Here is a 14,969-nt window from a genome sequence, read left to right on the forward strand (position 1 = left end):
ACCGCACCCTCTCTACCCCGACAACACGAGCACCGCCACGACCTCTGTGACTTTTCCCACCGCGCTTGACACCCAACGACGCCGCACCTAGACACGTCAACAATGAGACGCAAGCTAAAACATATCACAAACGTCAAAAATAAGAAAACTAGTAAACGTCAAAAATAAGAAAACGAGGTCATATAGATCACGCTCCCGCGTCATCCTTGTCACGTGGCGCAAAAATATTAAAAAAGGGGAATGCAACATGAGGACTTCCCACGAGGTCACCCATCCTAGTACTACTCTCGCCCAAGCACGATTAACTTCGGAGTTTTGATGGGATCCGGTGCTTTAGTGCTGGTATGATCGCATCCGACATGCAACTATCTGTTTGTTCCTTATGCTTGCCCCTCCCGTGTCCATTGCCACATTAGCCTCGACAACGGAGACGAGTCCAACACAAGAATTTCACCGCTCCCTCTCTAGCCCGATAACACGAGCACCGCCACGACCTGTGTGACTTTTCCCACCGCGCTTGACACCCATCGACGCCGCCCCTAGACACGTCAACAATGAGACGCAAGCTAAAACATATCACAAACGTCAAAAATAAGAAAACTAGTAAACGTCAAAAATAAGAAAACGAGGTCATATAGATCACGCTCCCGCGTAATCCTTGTCACGTGGAGAAAAAATATTTAAAAAGGGGAATGCAACACGAGGACTTCCCACGAGGTCACCCATCCTAGTACTACTCTCGTTCAAGCACGCTTAACTTTGGAGTTCTGATGTGATCGATCAGACATGCAACTATCTATTTGTTCCTTATGCTTGCCCCTCCCGTGTCCATTGCCACATTTTCCTCGACAACGGAGACGAGTTTAACACAAGAATTTCACCGCCTCTCTACCCCGACAACACGAGCACCGCCACAACCTCTGTGACTTTTCCCACCGCGGTTGACACCCAACGACGCCGCCCCTAGACACGTCAACAATGAGATGCAAGCTAAAACATATCACAAACGTCAAAATTTAGAAAACTAGTAAACGTCAAAAATAAAAAAACGAGGTCATATAGATCACGCTCCCGCGTCATCCTTGTCACGTGGCGCAAAAATATTTAAAAAGGGGAATGCAACACGAGGACTTCCCAAGAGGTCACCCATCCTAGTACAACTCTCGCCCAAGCACGCTTAACTTCGGAGTTCTAATGGGATCCAGTGCTTTAGTGCTGGTATGATCGCATCCGACATGCATCTATCTATTTGTTCCTTATGCTTGCCCCTCCCATGTCCATTGCCACATTTGCCTCGACAAAGGAGACGAGTTTAACACAAAATTTCACCGCTCCCTCTCTACCCCGACAACACGAGCACCGCAACGACCTCTGTGACTTTTCCCACCGTGCTTGACACCCAACGACGCCGCCCCTGGACACGTCAACAATGAGACGCAAGCTAAAACATACCACAAACGTCAAAAATAAGAAAACTAGTAAACGTAAAAAATAAGAAAACGAGGTCATATAGATCACGCTCCCGAGTCATCCTTGTCACGTGGCGCAAAAATATTTAAAAAGGGAAATGCAACACGAGGACTTCCCAGGAGGTCACCCATCCAACTACTACTCTCGCCCAAGCACGCTTAACTTCAAAGTTCTGATGGGATCCGGTGCTTTAGTGCTGGTATGATCGCATCCGACATGCAACTATCTATTTGTTCCTTATGATTGCACCTCCGTGTCCATTGCCATAGTTGCCACGACAACGGAGACGAGTTTAACAAAAGAATTTCACCGCTCCCTCTCTACCCCGACAACACGAGCACCGCCACGACCTCTGTGACTTTTCCCACCGCGCTTGACACCCAACGACGCCGCCCCTAGACACATCAACAGTGAGACGCAAGCTAAAACATATCACAAACGTCAAAAATAAGAAAACTTGTAAACGTCAAAAATAAGAAAACGAGGTCATATAGATCACGCTCCCGCGTCATCCTTGTCACGTGGCGCAAAAATATTTAAAAAGCGGGATGCAACACGAGGACTTCCCAGGAGGTCACCTATCCTAGTACTACTGTCGCCCAAGCACGCTTAACTTCGGAGTTCTGATGGGATCTGGTGCTTTAGTGCTGGTATGATCGCAACCGACATGCTACTATCTATTTGTTCCTTATGCTTGCCCCTCCCGTGTCCATTGCCACATTTGCCTTGACAACGGAGACGAGTTTAACACAAGAATTTCATCGCTCCCTCTCTACCCCGACATCACGAGCACCGCCACGACCTCTGTGACTCTTCCCACCGCGCTTGACACCCAACGACGCCGCCCCTAGACACGTCAACAGTGAGACGCAAGCTAAAACATATCACAAACGTCAAAAATAAGAAAACTAGTAAACGTCAAAAATAAGAAAACGAGGTCATATAGATCACGCTCCCGCGTCATCCTTGTCACGTGGCGCAAAAATATTTAAAAAGGGGAATGCAACACGAGGACTTCCCCAGAGGTCACCCATCCTAGTACTACTCTCGCCCAAGCACGCTTAACTTCGGAGTTCTGATGGGATCGATCCGACATGCAACTATCTATTTGTTCCTTATGCTTGCCCCTCCCGTGTCCATTGCCACATTTGCCTCGACAACGGAGACGAGTTTAACACAAGAATTTCATCGCTCCCTCTCTACCCCGACAACACGAGCACCGCAACGACCTTTGTGACTTTTCCCACCGCGCTTGACACTCAAGGGCGCCGCCCCTAGACACGTCAACAATAAGACCCAAGCTAAAACATATCACAAACGTCAAATATAAGAAAACTAGTAAATGTCAAAAATAAGAAAACGAGGTCATATAGATCACGCTCCCGCATCATCCTTGTCATGCGGCGCAAAAAAATTTAAAAAGGGGAATGCAACACGAGGATTCCCAGGAGGTCACCCGTCCTAGTACTACTCTCGCCCAAGCATGCTTAACTTTGAAGTTCTGATGGTATCCAATGCTTTAGTGCTGGTATGATCGCATACGACATTCAACTATCTATTTGTTCCTTATGCTTGCCCCTCCCGTGCCCATTGCCACATTTTCCTCGACAACGGAGACGAGTTTAACACAAGAATTTCACCGCACCCTCTCTACCCCGACAACACGAGCACCGCCACGACCTCTGTGACTTTTCCCACCGCGCTTGACACCCAACGACGCCGCCCCTAGACACGTCAACAATGAGACGCAAGCTAAAACATATCACAAACGTCAAAAATAAGATAACTAGTAAACGTCAAAAATAAGAAAACGAGGTCATATAGATCACGCTCCCGCGTCATCCTTGTCACGTGGCGCAAAAATATTAAAAAAGGGGAATGCAACATGAGGACTTCCCCCGAGGTCACCCATCCTAGTACTACTCTCGCCCAAGCACGCTTAACTTCGTAGTTTTGATGGGATCCGGTGCTTTAGAGCTGGTATGATCGCATCCGACATGCAACTATCTGTTTGTTCCTTATGCTTGCCCCTCCCGTGTCCATTGCCACATTAGCCTCGACAACGGAGACGAGTCCAACACAAGAATTTCACCTCTCCCTCTCTAGCCCGATAACACGAGCACCGCCACGACCTGTGTGAAGTTTCCCACCGCGCTTGAGACCCATCGACGCCGCCCCTAGACACGTCAACAATGAGACGCAAGCTAAAACATATCACAAACGTCAAAAATAAGAAAACTAGTAAACGTCAAAAATAAGAAAACGAGGTCATATAGATCACGCTCCCGCGTAATCCTTGTCACGTGGAGAAAAAATATTTAAAAAGGGGAATGCAACACGAGGACTTCCCACGAGGTCACCCATCCTAGTACTACTCTCGTTCAAGCACGCTTAACTTTGGAGTTCTGATGTGATCGATCAGACATGCAACTATCTATTTGTTACTTATGCTTGCCCCTCCCGTGTCCATTGCCACATTTTCCTCGACAACGGAGACGAGTTTAACACAAGAATTTCACCGCCTCTCTACCCCGACAACACGAGCACAGCCACAACCTCTGTGACTTTTCCCACCGCGCTTGACACCCAACGACGCCGCCCCTAGACACGTCAACAATGAGATGCAAGCTAAAACATATCACAAACGTCAAAATTTAGAAAACTAGTAAACGTCAAAAATAAGAAAACGAGGTCATATAGATCACGCTCCCGCGTCATCCTTGTCACGTGGCGCAAAAATATTTAAAAAGGGGAATGCAACACGAGGACTTCCCAAGAGGTCACCCATCCTAGTACAACTCTCGCCCAAGCACGCTTAACTTCGGAGTTCTAATGGGATCCGGTGCTTTAGTGCTGGTATGATCGCATCCGACATGCATCTATCTATTTGTTCCTTATGCTTGCCCCTCCCATGTCCATTGCCACATTTGCCTCGACCAAGGAGACGAGTTTAACACAAGAATTTCACCGCTCCCTCTCTACCCCGACAACACGAGCACCGCAACGACCTCTGTGACTTTTCCCACCGTGCTTGACACCCAACGACGCCGCCCCTGGACACGTCAACAATGAGACGCAAGCTAAAACATATCACAAACGTAAAAAATAAGAAAACTAGTAAACGTAAAAAATAAGAAAACGAGGTCATATAGATCACGCTCCCGAGTCATCCTTGTCACGTGGCGCAAAAATATTTAAAAAGGGAAATGCAACACGAGGACTTCCCAGGCGGTCACCCATCCAACTACTACTCTCGCCCAAGCACGCTTAACTTCAAAGTTCTGATGGGATCCGGTGCTTTAGTGCTGGTATGATCGCATCCAACATGCAACTATCTATTTGTTCCTTATGATTGCACCTCCGTGTCCATTGCCATAGTTGCCTCGACAACGGAGACGAGTTTAACAAAAGAATTTCACCACTCCCTCTCTACCCCGACAACACGAGCACCGCCACGACCTCTGTGACTTTTCCCCCCGCGCTTGACACCCAACGACGCCGCCCCTAGACACGTCAACAGTGAGACGCAAGCTAAAACATATCACAAACGTCAAAAATAAGAAAACTAGTATACGTCAAAAATAAGAAAACGAGGTCATATAGATCACGCTCCCGCGTCATCCTTGTCACGTGGCGCAAAAATATTTAAAAAGCGGGATGCAACACGAGGACTTCCCAAGAGGTCACCTATCCGAGTACTACTGTCGCCCAAGCACGCTTAACTTCGGAGTTCTGATGGGATCAGGTGCTTTAGTGCTGGTATGATCGCAACCGACATGCTACTATCTATTTGTTCCTTATGCTTGCCCCTCCCGTGTCCATTGCCACATTTGCCTTGACAACGGAGACGAGTTTAACACAAGAATTTCACCGCTCCCTCTCTACCCCGACATCACGAGCACCGCCACGACCTCTGTGACTTTTCCCACCGCGCTTGACACCCAACGACGCCGCCCCTAGACACGTCAACAGTGAGACGCAAGCTAAAACATATCACAAACGTCAAAAATAAGAAAACTAGTAAACGTCAAAAATAAGAAAACGAGGTCATATAGATCACGCTCCCGCGTCATCCTTGTCACGTGGCGCAAAAATATTTAAAAAGGGGAATGCAACACGAGGACTTCCCCAGAGGTCACCCATCCTAGTACTACTCTCGCCCAAGCACGCTTAACTTCGGAGTTCTGATGGGATCGATCCGACATGCAATTATCTATTTGTTCCTTATGCTTGCCCCTCCCGTGTCCATTGCCTCATTTGCCTCGACAACGGAGACGAGTTTAACACAAGAATTTCACCGCTCCCTCTCTACCCCGACAACACGAGCACCGCAACGACCTTTGTGACTTTTCCCACCGCGCTTGACACTCAAGGGCGCCGCCCCTAGACACGTCAAAAATAAGACCCAAGCTAAAACATATCACCAACGTCAAATATAAGAAAACTAGTAAATGTCAAAAATAAGAAAACGAGGTCATATAGATCACGCTCCCGCATCATCCTTGTCAAGTGGCGCAAAAAAATTTAAAAAGGGGAATGCAACACGAGGATTCCCAGGAGGTCACCCGTCCTAGTACTACTCTCGCCCAAGCATGCTTAACTTTGAAGTTCTGATGGTATCCAATGCTTTAGTGCTGGTATGATCGCATACGACATTCAACTCTCTATTTGTTCCTTATGCTTGCCCCTCCCGTGCCCATTGCCACATTGTCCTCGACAACGGAGACGAGTTTAACACAAGAATTTCACCGCACCCTCTCTACCCCGACAACACGAGCACCGCCACGACCTCTGTGACTTTTCCCACCGCGCTTGACACCCAACGACGCCGCACCTAGACACGTCAACAATGAGAGGCAAGCTAAAACATATCACAAACGTCAAAAATAAGAAAACTAGTAAACGTCAAAAATAAGAAAACGAGGTCATATAGATCACGCTCCCGCGTAATCCTTGTCACGTGGAGAAAAAATATTGAAAAAGGGGAATGCAACACGAGGACTTCCCACGAGGTCACCCATCCTAGTACTACTCTCGCCCAAGCACGCTTAACTTCGGAGTTTTGATGGGATCCGGTGCTTTAGTGCTGGTATGATCGCATCCGACATGCAACTATCTGTTTGTTCCTTATGCTTGCCCCTCCCGTGTCCATTGCCACATTAGCCTCGACAACGGAGACGAGTCCAACACAAGAATTTCACCGCTCCCTCTCTAGCCCGATAACACGAGCACCGCCACGACCTGTGTGACTTTTCCCACCGCGCTTGACACCCATCGACGCCGCCCCTAGACACGTCAACAATGAGACGCAAGCTAAAACATATCACAAACGTCAAAAATAAGAAAACTAGTAAACGTCAAAAATAAGAAAACGAGGTCATATAGATCACGCTCCCGCGTAATCCTTGTCACGTGGAGAAAAAATATTTAAAAAGGGGAATGCAACACGAGGACTTCCCACGAGGTCACCCATCCTAGTACTACTCTCGTTCAAGCACGCTTAACTTTGGAGTTCTGATGTGATCGATCAGACATGCAACTATCTATTTGTTCCTTATGCTTGCCCCTCCCGTGTCCATTGCCACATTTTCCTCGACAACGGAGACGAGTTTAACACAAGAATTTCACCGCCTCTCTACCCCGACAACACGAGCACCGCCACAACCTCTGTGACTTTTCCCACCGCGCTTGACACCCAACGACGCCGCCCCTAGACACGTCAACAATGAGATGCAAGCTAAAACATATCACAAACGTCAAAATTTAGAAAACTAGTAAACGTCAAAAATAAGAAAACGAGGTCATATAGATCACGCTCCCGCGTCATCCTTGTCACGTGGCGCAAAAATATTTAAAAAGGGGAATGCAACACAAGGACTTCCCAAGAGGTCACCCATCCTAGTACAACTCTCGCCCAAGCACGCTTAACTTCGGAGTTCTAATGGGATCCAGTGCTTTAGTGCTGGTATGATCGCATCCGACATGCATCTATCTATTTGTTCCTTATGCTTGCCCCTCCCATGTCCATTGCCACATTTGCCTCGACAAAGGAGACGAGTTTAACACAAAATTTCACCGTTCCCTCTCTACCCCGACAACACGAGCACCGCAACGACCTCTGTGACTTTTCCCACCGTGCTTGACACCCAACGACGCCGCCCCTGGACACGTCAACAATGAGACGCAAGCTAAAACATATCACAAATGTAAAAAATAAGAAAACTAGTAAACGTAAAAAATAAGAAAACGAGGTCATATAGATCACGCTCCCGAGTCATCCTTGTCACGTGGCGCAAAAATATTTAAAAAGGGAAATACAACACGAGGACTTCCCAGGAGGTCACCCATCCAACTACTACTCTCGCCCAAGCACGCTTAACTTCAAAGTTCTGATGGGATCCGGTGCTTTAGTGCTGGTATGATCGCATCCGACATGCAACTATCTATTTCTTCCTTATGATTGCACCTCCGTGTCCATTGCCATAGTTGCCTCGACAACGGAGACGAGTTTAACAATAGAATTTCACCGCTCCCTCTCTACCCCGACAACATGAGCACCGCCACGACCTCTGTGACTTTTCCCCCCGCGCTTGACACCCAACGACGCCGCCCCTAGACACGTCAACAGTGAGATGCAAGCTAAAACATATCACAAACGTCAAAAATAAGAAAACTAGTAAACGTCAAAAATAAGAAAACGAGGTCATATAGATCACGCTCCCGCGTCATCCTTGTCACGTGGCGCAAAAATATTTAAAAAGCGGGATGCAACACGAGGACTTCCCAGGAGGTCACCTATCCTAGTACTACTGTCGCCCAAGCACGCTTAACTTCGGAGTTCTGATGGGATCTGGTGCTTTAGTGCTGGTATGATCGCAACCGACATGCTACTATCTATTTGTTCCTTATGCTTGCCCCTCCCGTGTCCATTGCCACATTTGCCTTGACAACGGAGACGAGTTTAACACAAGAATTTCACCGCTCCCTCTCTACCCCGACATCACGAGCACCGCCACGACCTCTGTGACTTTTCCCACCGCGCTTGACACCCAACGACGCCGCCCCTAGACACGTCAAAAGTGAGACGCAAGCTAAAACATATCACAAACGTCAAAAATAAGAAAACTAGTAAACGTCAAAAATAAGAAAACGAGGTCATATAGATCACGCTCCCGCGTCATCCTTGTCACGTGGCGCAAAAATATTTAAAAAGGGGAATGCAACACGAGGAGTTCCCTAGAGGTCACCCATCCTAGTACTACTCTCGCCCAAGCACGCTTAACTTCGGAGTTCTCATGGGATCCGGTGCTTTAGTGCTCGTATGATCGCAACCGACATGCAACTATCTATTTGTTCCTTATGCTTGCCCCTCCCGTGTCCATTGCCACACTTGCCTCGACAACGGAGACGATTTTAACACAAGAATTTCACCGCTCCCTCTCTACCCCGACAACACGAGCACCGCCACGACCTCTGTGACTTTTCCCACCGCGCTTGACACCCGACGCCACCGACCCTAGACACGTCAACAGTGAGACGCAAGCTAAAACATATCACGAACGTCAAAAATTAGAAAACTAGTAAACGTAAAAAATCAGAAAACGTGGTCATATAGATCACGCTCCCGCGTCATCCTTGTCACATGGCGCGAAAATATTTAAAAAGGGGAATGCAACACGAGGACTTCCCAGGAGGTCACCCATCCAACTACTACTCTCGCCCAAGCACGCTTAACTTCGAATTTCTGATGGGATCCGGTGCTTTAGTGCTGGTATGATCGCATCCGACATGCAACTATCTATTTGTTCCTTATGCTTTCCCCTCCCGTGTCCATTGCCACATTTGCCTCGACAACGGAGACGAGTTTAACAAAAGAATTTCACCGCTCCCTCTCTACCCCGACAACACGAGCACCGCCACGACCTCTGTGACTTTTCCCACCGCGCTTGACACCCGACGACGCCGCCCCTAGACACGTCAACAGTGAGACGCAAGGTAAAACATATCACAAACGTCAAAAATAAGAAAACTAGTAAACGTCAAAAATAAGAAAACGAGGTCATATAGATCACGCTCCCGCGTCATCCTTGTCACGTGGCGCAAAATATTTAAAAAGGGGGATGGAACACGAGGACTTCCAATGAGGTCACCCATCCTAGTACTACTGTCGCCCTAGCACGCTTAACTTCGGAGTTCTGATGGGATCCGGTGCTTTAGTGCTGGTATGATCGCCACCGACATGCAACTATCTATTTGTTCCTTATGCTTGCCCCTCCCGTGTCCATTGCCACATTTGCCTTGACAACAGAGACGAGTTTAACACAAGAATTTCACCGCTCCCTCTCTACCCCGACATCACGAGCACCGCCACGACCTCTGTGACTTTTCCAACCTCGCTTGACACCCAACAATGCCGCGCCTAGACACGTCAACAATGAGACGCAAGCTAAAACATATCACAAACGTCAAAAATAATAAAACCAGTACACGTCAAAAATAAGAAAACGAGGTCATATAGATCACGCTCCCGCGTCATCCTTGTCACGTGGCGCAAAAATGTTTAAAAAGGGGAATGCAACACGAGGACTTCTGAGGAGGTCACCCATCCTAGTACTACTCTCGCCAAAGCACACTTAACTTCGGAGTTCTGATGGGATCCGGTGCTTTAGTGCTGGTATGATCGCATCCGACATGCAACTATCTATTTGTTCCTTATGCTTGCCCCTCCCGTGTCCATTGCCACATTTGCCTCGACAACGGAGACGAGTTTAACACAAGAATTTCACCGCTCCCTCTCTACCCCGACATCACGAGCACCGCCACGACCTCTGTGACTTTTCCCACCATGCTTGACACCCGACGACGCCGCCCCTAGACACGTCAACAATGAGACGCATGCTAAAACATATCACAAACGTCAAAAATAAGAAAACTAGTAAACGTCAAAAATAAGAAAACGAGGTCATATAGATCCCGCTCCCGCGTCATCCTTGTCAAGTGGCGCAAAAATATTTAAAAAGGGGAATGCAACACGAGGACTTCCGAGGAGGTCAGTCATCCTACTACCACTCTCGGCCAAGCACGCTTAACTTCGGAGTTCTGATGGGATCCGGTGATTTAGTGCTGGTATGATCGCATCTGACATGCAACTATCTATTTGTTCCTTATGCTTGCCCCTCCCGTGTCCATTGCCACATTTGCCTCGACAACGGCGACGAGTTTAACACAAGAATTTCACCGCTCCCTCTCTACCCCGACATCACAAGCACCGCCACGAACTCTGTGACTTTTCCCACCGCGCTTGACAGCCGACGACGCCGCCCCTAGACACGTCAACAATGAGGCGCAAGCTAAAACTTATCACAAACGTCAAAAATAAGAGGGGAATGCAACACGAGGACTTCCTAGGAGGTCACCCATCCTAGTACAACTCTCGCCCAAGCACGCTTAACTTCGGAGTTCTAATGGGATCCAGTGCTTTAGTGCTGGTATGATCGCATCCGACATGCATCTATCTATTTGTTCCTTATGCTTGCCCCTCCCATGTCCATTGCCACATTTGCCTCGACAAAGGAGACGAGTTTAACACAAAATTTCACCGCTCCCTCTCTACCCCGACAACACGAGCACCGCAACGACCTCTGTGACTTTTCCCACCGTGCTTGACACCCAACGACGCCGCCCGTGGACACGTCAACAATGAGACGCAAGCTAAAACATATCACAAACGTAAAAAATAAGAAAACTAGTAAACGTAAAAAATAAGAAAACGAGGTCATATAGATCACGCTCCCGAGTCATCCTTGTCACGTGGCGCAAAAATATTTAAAAAGGGAAATGCAACACGAGGACTTCCCAGGAGGTCACCCATCCAACTACTACTCTCGCCCAAGCACGCTTAACTTCAAAGTTCTGATGGGATCCGGTGCTTTAGTGCTGGTATGATCGCATCCGACATGCAACTATCTATTTCTTCCTTATGATTGCACCTCCGTGTCCATTGCCATAGTTGCCTCGACAACGGAGACGAGTTTAACAATAGAATTTCACCGCTCCCTCTCTACCCCGACAACATGAGCACCGCCACGACCTCTGTGACTTTTCCCCCCACGCTTGACACCCAACGACGCCGCCCCTAGACACGTCAACAGTGAGATGCAAGCTAAAACATATCACAAACGTCAAAAATAAGAAAACTAGTAAACGTCAAAAATAAGAAAACGAGGTCATATAGATCACGCTCCCGCGTCATCCTTGTCACGTGGCGCAAAAATATTTAAAAAGCGGGATGCAACACGAGGACTTCCCAGGAGGTCACCTATCCTAGTACTATTGTCGCCCAAGCACGCTTAACTTCGGAGTTCTGATGGGATCTGGTGCTTTAGTGCTGGTATGATCGCAACCGACATGCTACTATCTATTTGTTCCTTATGCTTGCCCCTCCCGTGTCCATTGCCACATTTGCCTTGACAACGGAGACGAGTTTAACACAAGAATTTCACCGCTCCCTCTCTACCCCGACATCACGAGCACCGCCACGACCTCTGTGACTTTTCCCACCGCGCTTGACACCCAACGACGCCGCCCCTAGACACGTCAAAAGTGAGACGCAAGCTAAAACATATCACAAACGTCAAAAATAAGAAAACTAGTAAACGTCAAAAATAAGAAAACGAGGTCATATAGATCACGCTCCCGCGTCATCCTTGTCACGTGGCGCAAAAATATTTAAAAAGGGGAATGCAACACGAGGAGTTCCCTAGAGGTCACCCATCCTAGTACTACTCTCGCCCAAGCACGCTTAACTTCGGAGTTCTCATGGGATCCGGTGCTTTAGTGCTCGTATGATCGCAACCGACATGCAACTATCTATTTGTTCCGTATGCTTGCCCCTCCCGTGTCCATTGCCACATTTGCCTCGACAACGGAGACGAGTTTAACACAAGAATTTCACCGCTCCCTCTCTACCCCGAAAACACGAGCATCGCCACGATCTCTGTGACTTTTCCCACCGCGCTTGACACCCAACGACGCCGCCCCTAGACACGTCAACAATGAGACGCAAGCTAAAACATATCACAAACGTCAAAAATAAGAAAAGTAGTAAACGTCAAAAATAAGAAAACGAGGTGATATAGATCACGCTCCCGCGTCATCCTTGTCACGTGGCGCAAAAATATTTAAATAGGGGAATGCGACACGAGGTCTTCCCAAGAGGTCACCCATCCTAGTACTACTCTCGCCCAAGAACGCTTAACTTCGGAGTTCTGATTGGATCCGATGCTTTAGTGCTGGTATGATCGCATCCGACATGCAACTATCTATTTGTTCCTTATGCTTGCCCCTCCCGTGTCCATTGCCACACTTGCCTCGACAACGGAGACGATTTTAACACAAGAATTTCACCGCTCCCTCTCTACCCCGACAACACGAGCACCGCCACGACCTCTGTGACTTTTCCCACCGCGCTTGACACCCGACGCCACCGCCCCTAGACACGTCAACAGTGAGACGCAAGTTAAAACATATCACGAACGTCAAAAATTGGAAAACTAGTAAACGTAAAAAATCAGAAAACGTGGTCATATAGATCACGCTCCCGCGTCATCCTTGTCACATGGCGCGAAAATATTTAAAAAGGGGAATGCAACACGAGGACTTCCCAGGAGGTCACCCATCCAACTACTACTCTCGCCCAAGCACGCTTAACTTCGAATTTCTGATGGGATCCGGTGCTTTAGTGCTGGTATGATCGCATCCGACATGCAACTATCTATTTGTTCCTTATGCTTTCCCCTCCCGTGTCCATTGCCACATTTGCCTCGACAACGGAGACGAGTTTAACAAAAGAATTTCACCGCTCCCTCTCTACCCCGACAACACGAGCACCGCCACGACCTCTGTGACTTTTCCCACCGCGCTTGACACCCGACGACGCCGCCCCTAGACACGTCAACAGTGAGACGCAAGGTAAAACATATCACAAACGTCAAAAATAAGAAAACTAGTAAACGTCAAAAATAAGAAAACGAGGTCATATAGATCACGCTCCCGCGTCATCCTTGTCACGTGGCGCAAAATATTTAAAAAGGGGGATGGAACACGAGGACTTCCCATGAGGTCACCCATCCTAGTACTACTGTCGCCCTAGCACGCTTAACTTCGGAGTTCTGATGGGATCCGGTGCTTTAGTGCTGGTATGATCGCAACCGACATGCAACTATCTATTTGTTCCTTATGCTTGCCCCTCCCGTGTCCATTGCCACATTTGCCTTGACAACAGAGACGAGTTTAACACAAGAATTTCACCGCTCCCTCTCTACCCCGACATCACGAGCACCGCCACGACCTCTGTGACTTTTCCAACCTCGCTTGACACCCAACAATGCCGCGCCTAGACACGTCAACAATGAGACGCAAGCTAAAACATATCACAAACGTCAAAAATAATAAAACCAGTACACGTCAAAAATAAGAAAACGAGGTCATATAGATCACGCTCCCGCGTCATCCTTGTCACGTGGCGCAAAAATGTTTAAAAAGGGGAATGCAACACGAGGACTTCTGAGGAGGTCACCCATCCTAGTACTACTCTCGCCAAAGCACACTTAACTTCGGAGTTCTGATGGGATCCGGTGCTTTAGTGCTGGTATGATCGCATCCGACATGCAACTATCTATTTGTTCCTTATGCTTGCCCCTCCCGTGTCCATTGCCACATTTGCCTCGACAACGGAGACGAGTTTAACACAAGAATTTCACCGCTCCCTCTCTACCCCGACATCACGAGCACCGCCACGACCTCTGTGACTTTTCCCACCATGCTTGACACCCGACGACGCCGCCCCTAGACACGTCAACAATGAGACGCATGCTAAAACATATCACAAACGTCAAAAATAAGAAAACTAGTAAACGTCAAAAATAAGAAAACGAGGTCATATAGATCCCGCTCCCGCGTCATCCTTGTCAAGTGGCGCAAAAATATTTAAAAAGGGGAATGCAACACGAGGACTTCCGAGGAGGTCAGCCATCCTACTACCACTCTCGGCCAAGCACGCTTAACTTCGGAGTTCTGATGGGATCCGGTGATTTAGTGCTGGTATGATCGCATCTGACATGCAACTATCTATTTGTTCCTTATGCTTGCCCCTCCCGTGTCCATTGCCACATTTGCCTCGACAACGGCGACGAGTTTAACACAAGAATTTCACCGCTCCCTCTCTACCCCGACATCACAAGCACCGCCACGAACTCTGTGACTTTTCCCACCGCGCTTGACAGCCGACGACGCCGCCCCTAGACACGTCAACAATGAGGCGCAAGCTAAAACTTATCACAAACGTCAAAAATAAGAGGGGAATGCAACACGAGGACTTCCTAGGAGGTCACCCATCCTAGTACTACTCTCACCCAAGCACGCTTAACTTTGGAGTTCTGATGGGATCCTGTGCTTTAGTGCTGGTATGATCGCATCAGACATGCTACTATCTATTTGTT

The 14,969-nt window shown here is 48.1% G+C and overlaps 29 non-coding genes across 29 annotated transcripts; all 29 read right to left on the reverse strand.

Annotated features, from left to right (window-relative positions):
- Window positions 1-237: 237 nt before the first annotated feature.
- On the reverse strand, window positions 238-356 carry LOC123414868. Its single transcript, XR_006614784.1, has one exon. It is a non-coding gene; the product is annotated as a 5S ribosomal RNA (ribosomal RNA).
- A 757-nt stretch (window positions 357-1,113) lies between these two features.
- LOC123413679 lies at window positions 1,114-1,232 on the reverse strand. The gene has a single exon (XR_006613801.1). It is a non-coding gene; the product is annotated as a 5S ribosomal RNA (ribosomal RNA).
- A 332-nt stretch (window positions 1,233-1,564) lies between these two features.
- Window positions 1,565-1,683, reverse strand: LOC123414766. The gene has a single exon (XR_006614688.1). It is a non-coding gene; the product is annotated as a 5S ribosomal RNA (ribosomal RNA).
- A 332-nt stretch (window positions 1,684-2,015) lies between these two features.
- LOC123414989 lies at window positions 2,016-2,134 on the reverse strand. Its single transcript, XR_006614897.1, has one exon. It is a non-coding gene; the product is annotated as a 5S ribosomal RNA (ribosomal RNA).
- A 760-nt stretch (window positions 2,135-2,894) lies between these two features.
- On the reverse strand, window positions 2,895-3,012 carry LOC123414047. The gene has a single exon (XR_006614135.1). It is a non-coding gene; the product is annotated as a 5S ribosomal RNA (ribosomal RNA).
- Window positions 3,013-3,345: 333 nt separating this feature from the next.
- Window positions 3,346-3,464, reverse strand: LOC123414018. Its single transcript, XR_006614111.1, has one exon. It is a non-coding gene; the product is annotated as a 5S ribosomal RNA (ribosomal RNA).
- Window positions 3,465-4,221: 757 nt separating this feature from the next.
- On the reverse strand, window positions 4,222-4,340 carry LOC123414664. The gene has a single exon (XR_006614593.1). It is a non-coding gene; the product is annotated as a 5S ribosomal RNA (ribosomal RNA).
- Window positions 4,341-4,673: 333 nt separating this feature from the next.
- LOC123414791 lies at window positions 4,674-4,792 on the reverse strand. Its single transcript, XR_006614712.1, has one exon. It is a non-coding gene; the product is annotated as a 5S ribosomal RNA (ribosomal RNA).
- Window positions 4,793-5,124: 332 nt separating this feature from the next.
- On the reverse strand, window positions 5,125-5,243 carry LOC123413886. Its single transcript, XR_006613994.1, has one exon. It is a non-coding gene; the product is annotated as a 5S ribosomal RNA (ribosomal RNA).
- A 760-nt stretch (window positions 5,244-6,003) lies between these two features.
- On the reverse strand, window positions 6,004-6,121 carry LOC123414048. Its single transcript, XR_006614136.1, has one exon. It is a non-coding gene; the product is annotated as a 5S ribosomal RNA (ribosomal RNA).
- A 333-nt stretch (window positions 6,122-6,454) lies between these two features.
- Window positions 6,455-6,573, reverse strand: LOC123414830. Its single transcript, XR_006614748.1, has one exon. It is a non-coding gene; the product is annotated as a 5S ribosomal RNA (ribosomal RNA).
- A 757-nt stretch (window positions 6,574-7,330) lies between these two features.
- On the reverse strand, window positions 7,331-7,449 carry LOC123414190. The gene has a single exon (XR_006614259.1). It is a non-coding gene; the product is annotated as a 5S ribosomal RNA (ribosomal RNA).
- Window positions 7,450-7,781: 332 nt separating this feature from the next.
- On the reverse strand, window positions 7,782-7,900 carry LOC123414956. The gene has a single exon (XR_006614866.1). It is a non-coding gene; the product is annotated as a 5S ribosomal RNA (ribosomal RNA).
- Window positions 7,901-8,232: 332 nt separating this feature from the next.
- On the reverse strand, window positions 8,233-8,351 carry LOC123414991. The gene has a single exon (XR_006614898.1). It is a non-coding gene; the product is annotated as a 5S ribosomal RNA (ribosomal RNA).
- A 333-nt stretch (window positions 8,352-8,684) lies between these two features.
- Window positions 8,685-8,803, reverse strand: LOC123414896. Its single transcript, XR_006614809.1, has one exon. It is a non-coding gene; the product is annotated as a 5S ribosomal RNA (ribosomal RNA).
- Window positions 8,804-9,136: 333 nt separating this feature from the next.
- On the reverse strand, window positions 9,137-9,255 carry LOC123414731. The gene has a single exon (XR_006614655.1). It is a non-coding gene; the product is annotated as a 5S ribosomal RNA (ribosomal RNA).
- A 333-nt stretch (window positions 9,256-9,588) lies between these two features.
- LOC123413905 lies at window positions 9,589-9,706 on the reverse strand. Its single transcript, XR_006614012.1, has one exon. It is a non-coding gene; the product is annotated as a 5S ribosomal RNA (ribosomal RNA).
- Window positions 9,707-10,039: 333 nt separating this feature from the next.
- LOC123414693 lies at window positions 10,040-10,158 on the reverse strand. The gene has a single exon (XR_006614620.1). It is a non-coding gene; the product is annotated as a 5S ribosomal RNA (ribosomal RNA).
- Window positions 10,159-10,491: 333 nt separating this feature from the next.
- Window positions 10,492-10,610, reverse strand: LOC123414160. The gene has a single exon (XR_006614234.1). It is a non-coding gene; the product is annotated as a 5S ribosomal RNA (ribosomal RNA).
- A 243-nt stretch (window positions 10,611-10,853) lies between these two features.
- Window positions 10,854-10,972, reverse strand: LOC123414166. The gene has a single exon (XR_006614238.1). It is a non-coding gene; the product is annotated as a 5S ribosomal RNA (ribosomal RNA).
- A 332-nt stretch (window positions 10,973-11,304) lies between these two features.
- Window positions 11,305-11,423, reverse strand: LOC123414767. The gene has a single exon (XR_006614689.1). It is a non-coding gene; the product is annotated as a 5S ribosomal RNA (ribosomal RNA).
- A 332-nt stretch (window positions 11,424-11,755) lies between these two features.
- LOC123413736 lies at window positions 11,756-11,874 on the reverse strand. Its single transcript, XR_006613853.1, has one exon. It is a non-coding gene; the product is annotated as a 5S ribosomal RNA (ribosomal RNA).
- Window positions 11,875-12,207: 333 nt separating this feature from the next.
- Window positions 12,208-12,326, reverse strand: LOC123414897. The gene has a single exon (XR_006614810.1). It is a non-coding gene; the product is annotated as a 5S ribosomal RNA (ribosomal RNA).
- Window positions 12,327-12,659: 333 nt separating this feature from the next.
- On the reverse strand, window positions 12,660-12,778 carry LOC123414773. The gene has a single exon (XR_006614695.1). It is a non-coding gene; the product is annotated as a 5S ribosomal RNA (ribosomal RNA).
- A 333-nt stretch (window positions 12,779-13,111) lies between these two features.
- Window positions 13,112-13,230, reverse strand: LOC123414732. Its single transcript, XR_006614656.1, has one exon. It is a non-coding gene; the product is annotated as a 5S ribosomal RNA (ribosomal RNA).
- A 332-nt stretch (window positions 13,231-13,562) lies between these two features.
- On the reverse strand, window positions 13,563-13,681 carry LOC123414987. The gene has a single exon (XR_006614895.1). It is a non-coding gene; the product is annotated as a 5S ribosomal RNA (ribosomal RNA).
- A 333-nt stretch (window positions 13,682-14,014) lies between these two features.
- LOC123414694 lies at window positions 14,015-14,133 on the reverse strand. Its single transcript, XR_006614621.1, has one exon. It is a non-coding gene; the product is annotated as a 5S ribosomal RNA (ribosomal RNA).
- Window positions 14,134-14,466: 333 nt separating this feature from the next.
- On the reverse strand, window positions 14,467-14,585 carry LOC123414006. Its single transcript, XR_006614101.1, has one exon. It is a non-coding gene; the product is annotated as a 5S ribosomal RNA (ribosomal RNA).
- Window positions 14,586-14,828: 243 nt separating this feature from the next.
- On the reverse strand, window positions 14,829-14,947 carry LOC123414789. Its single transcript, XR_006614710.1, has one exon. It is a non-coding gene; the product is annotated as a 5S ribosomal RNA (ribosomal RNA).
- Window positions 14,948-14,969: the final 22 nt, after the last annotated feature.

This window comes from Hordeum vulgare, chromosome 7H, assembly GCF_904849725.1.
Source record: "Hordeum vulgare subsp. vulgare chromosome 7H, MorexV3_pseudomolecules_assembly, whole genome shotgun sequence".
NCBI classification, from domain to species: Eukaryota; Viridiplantae; Streptophyta; class Magnoliopsida; order Poales; family Poaceae; genus Hordeum; species Hordeum vulgare.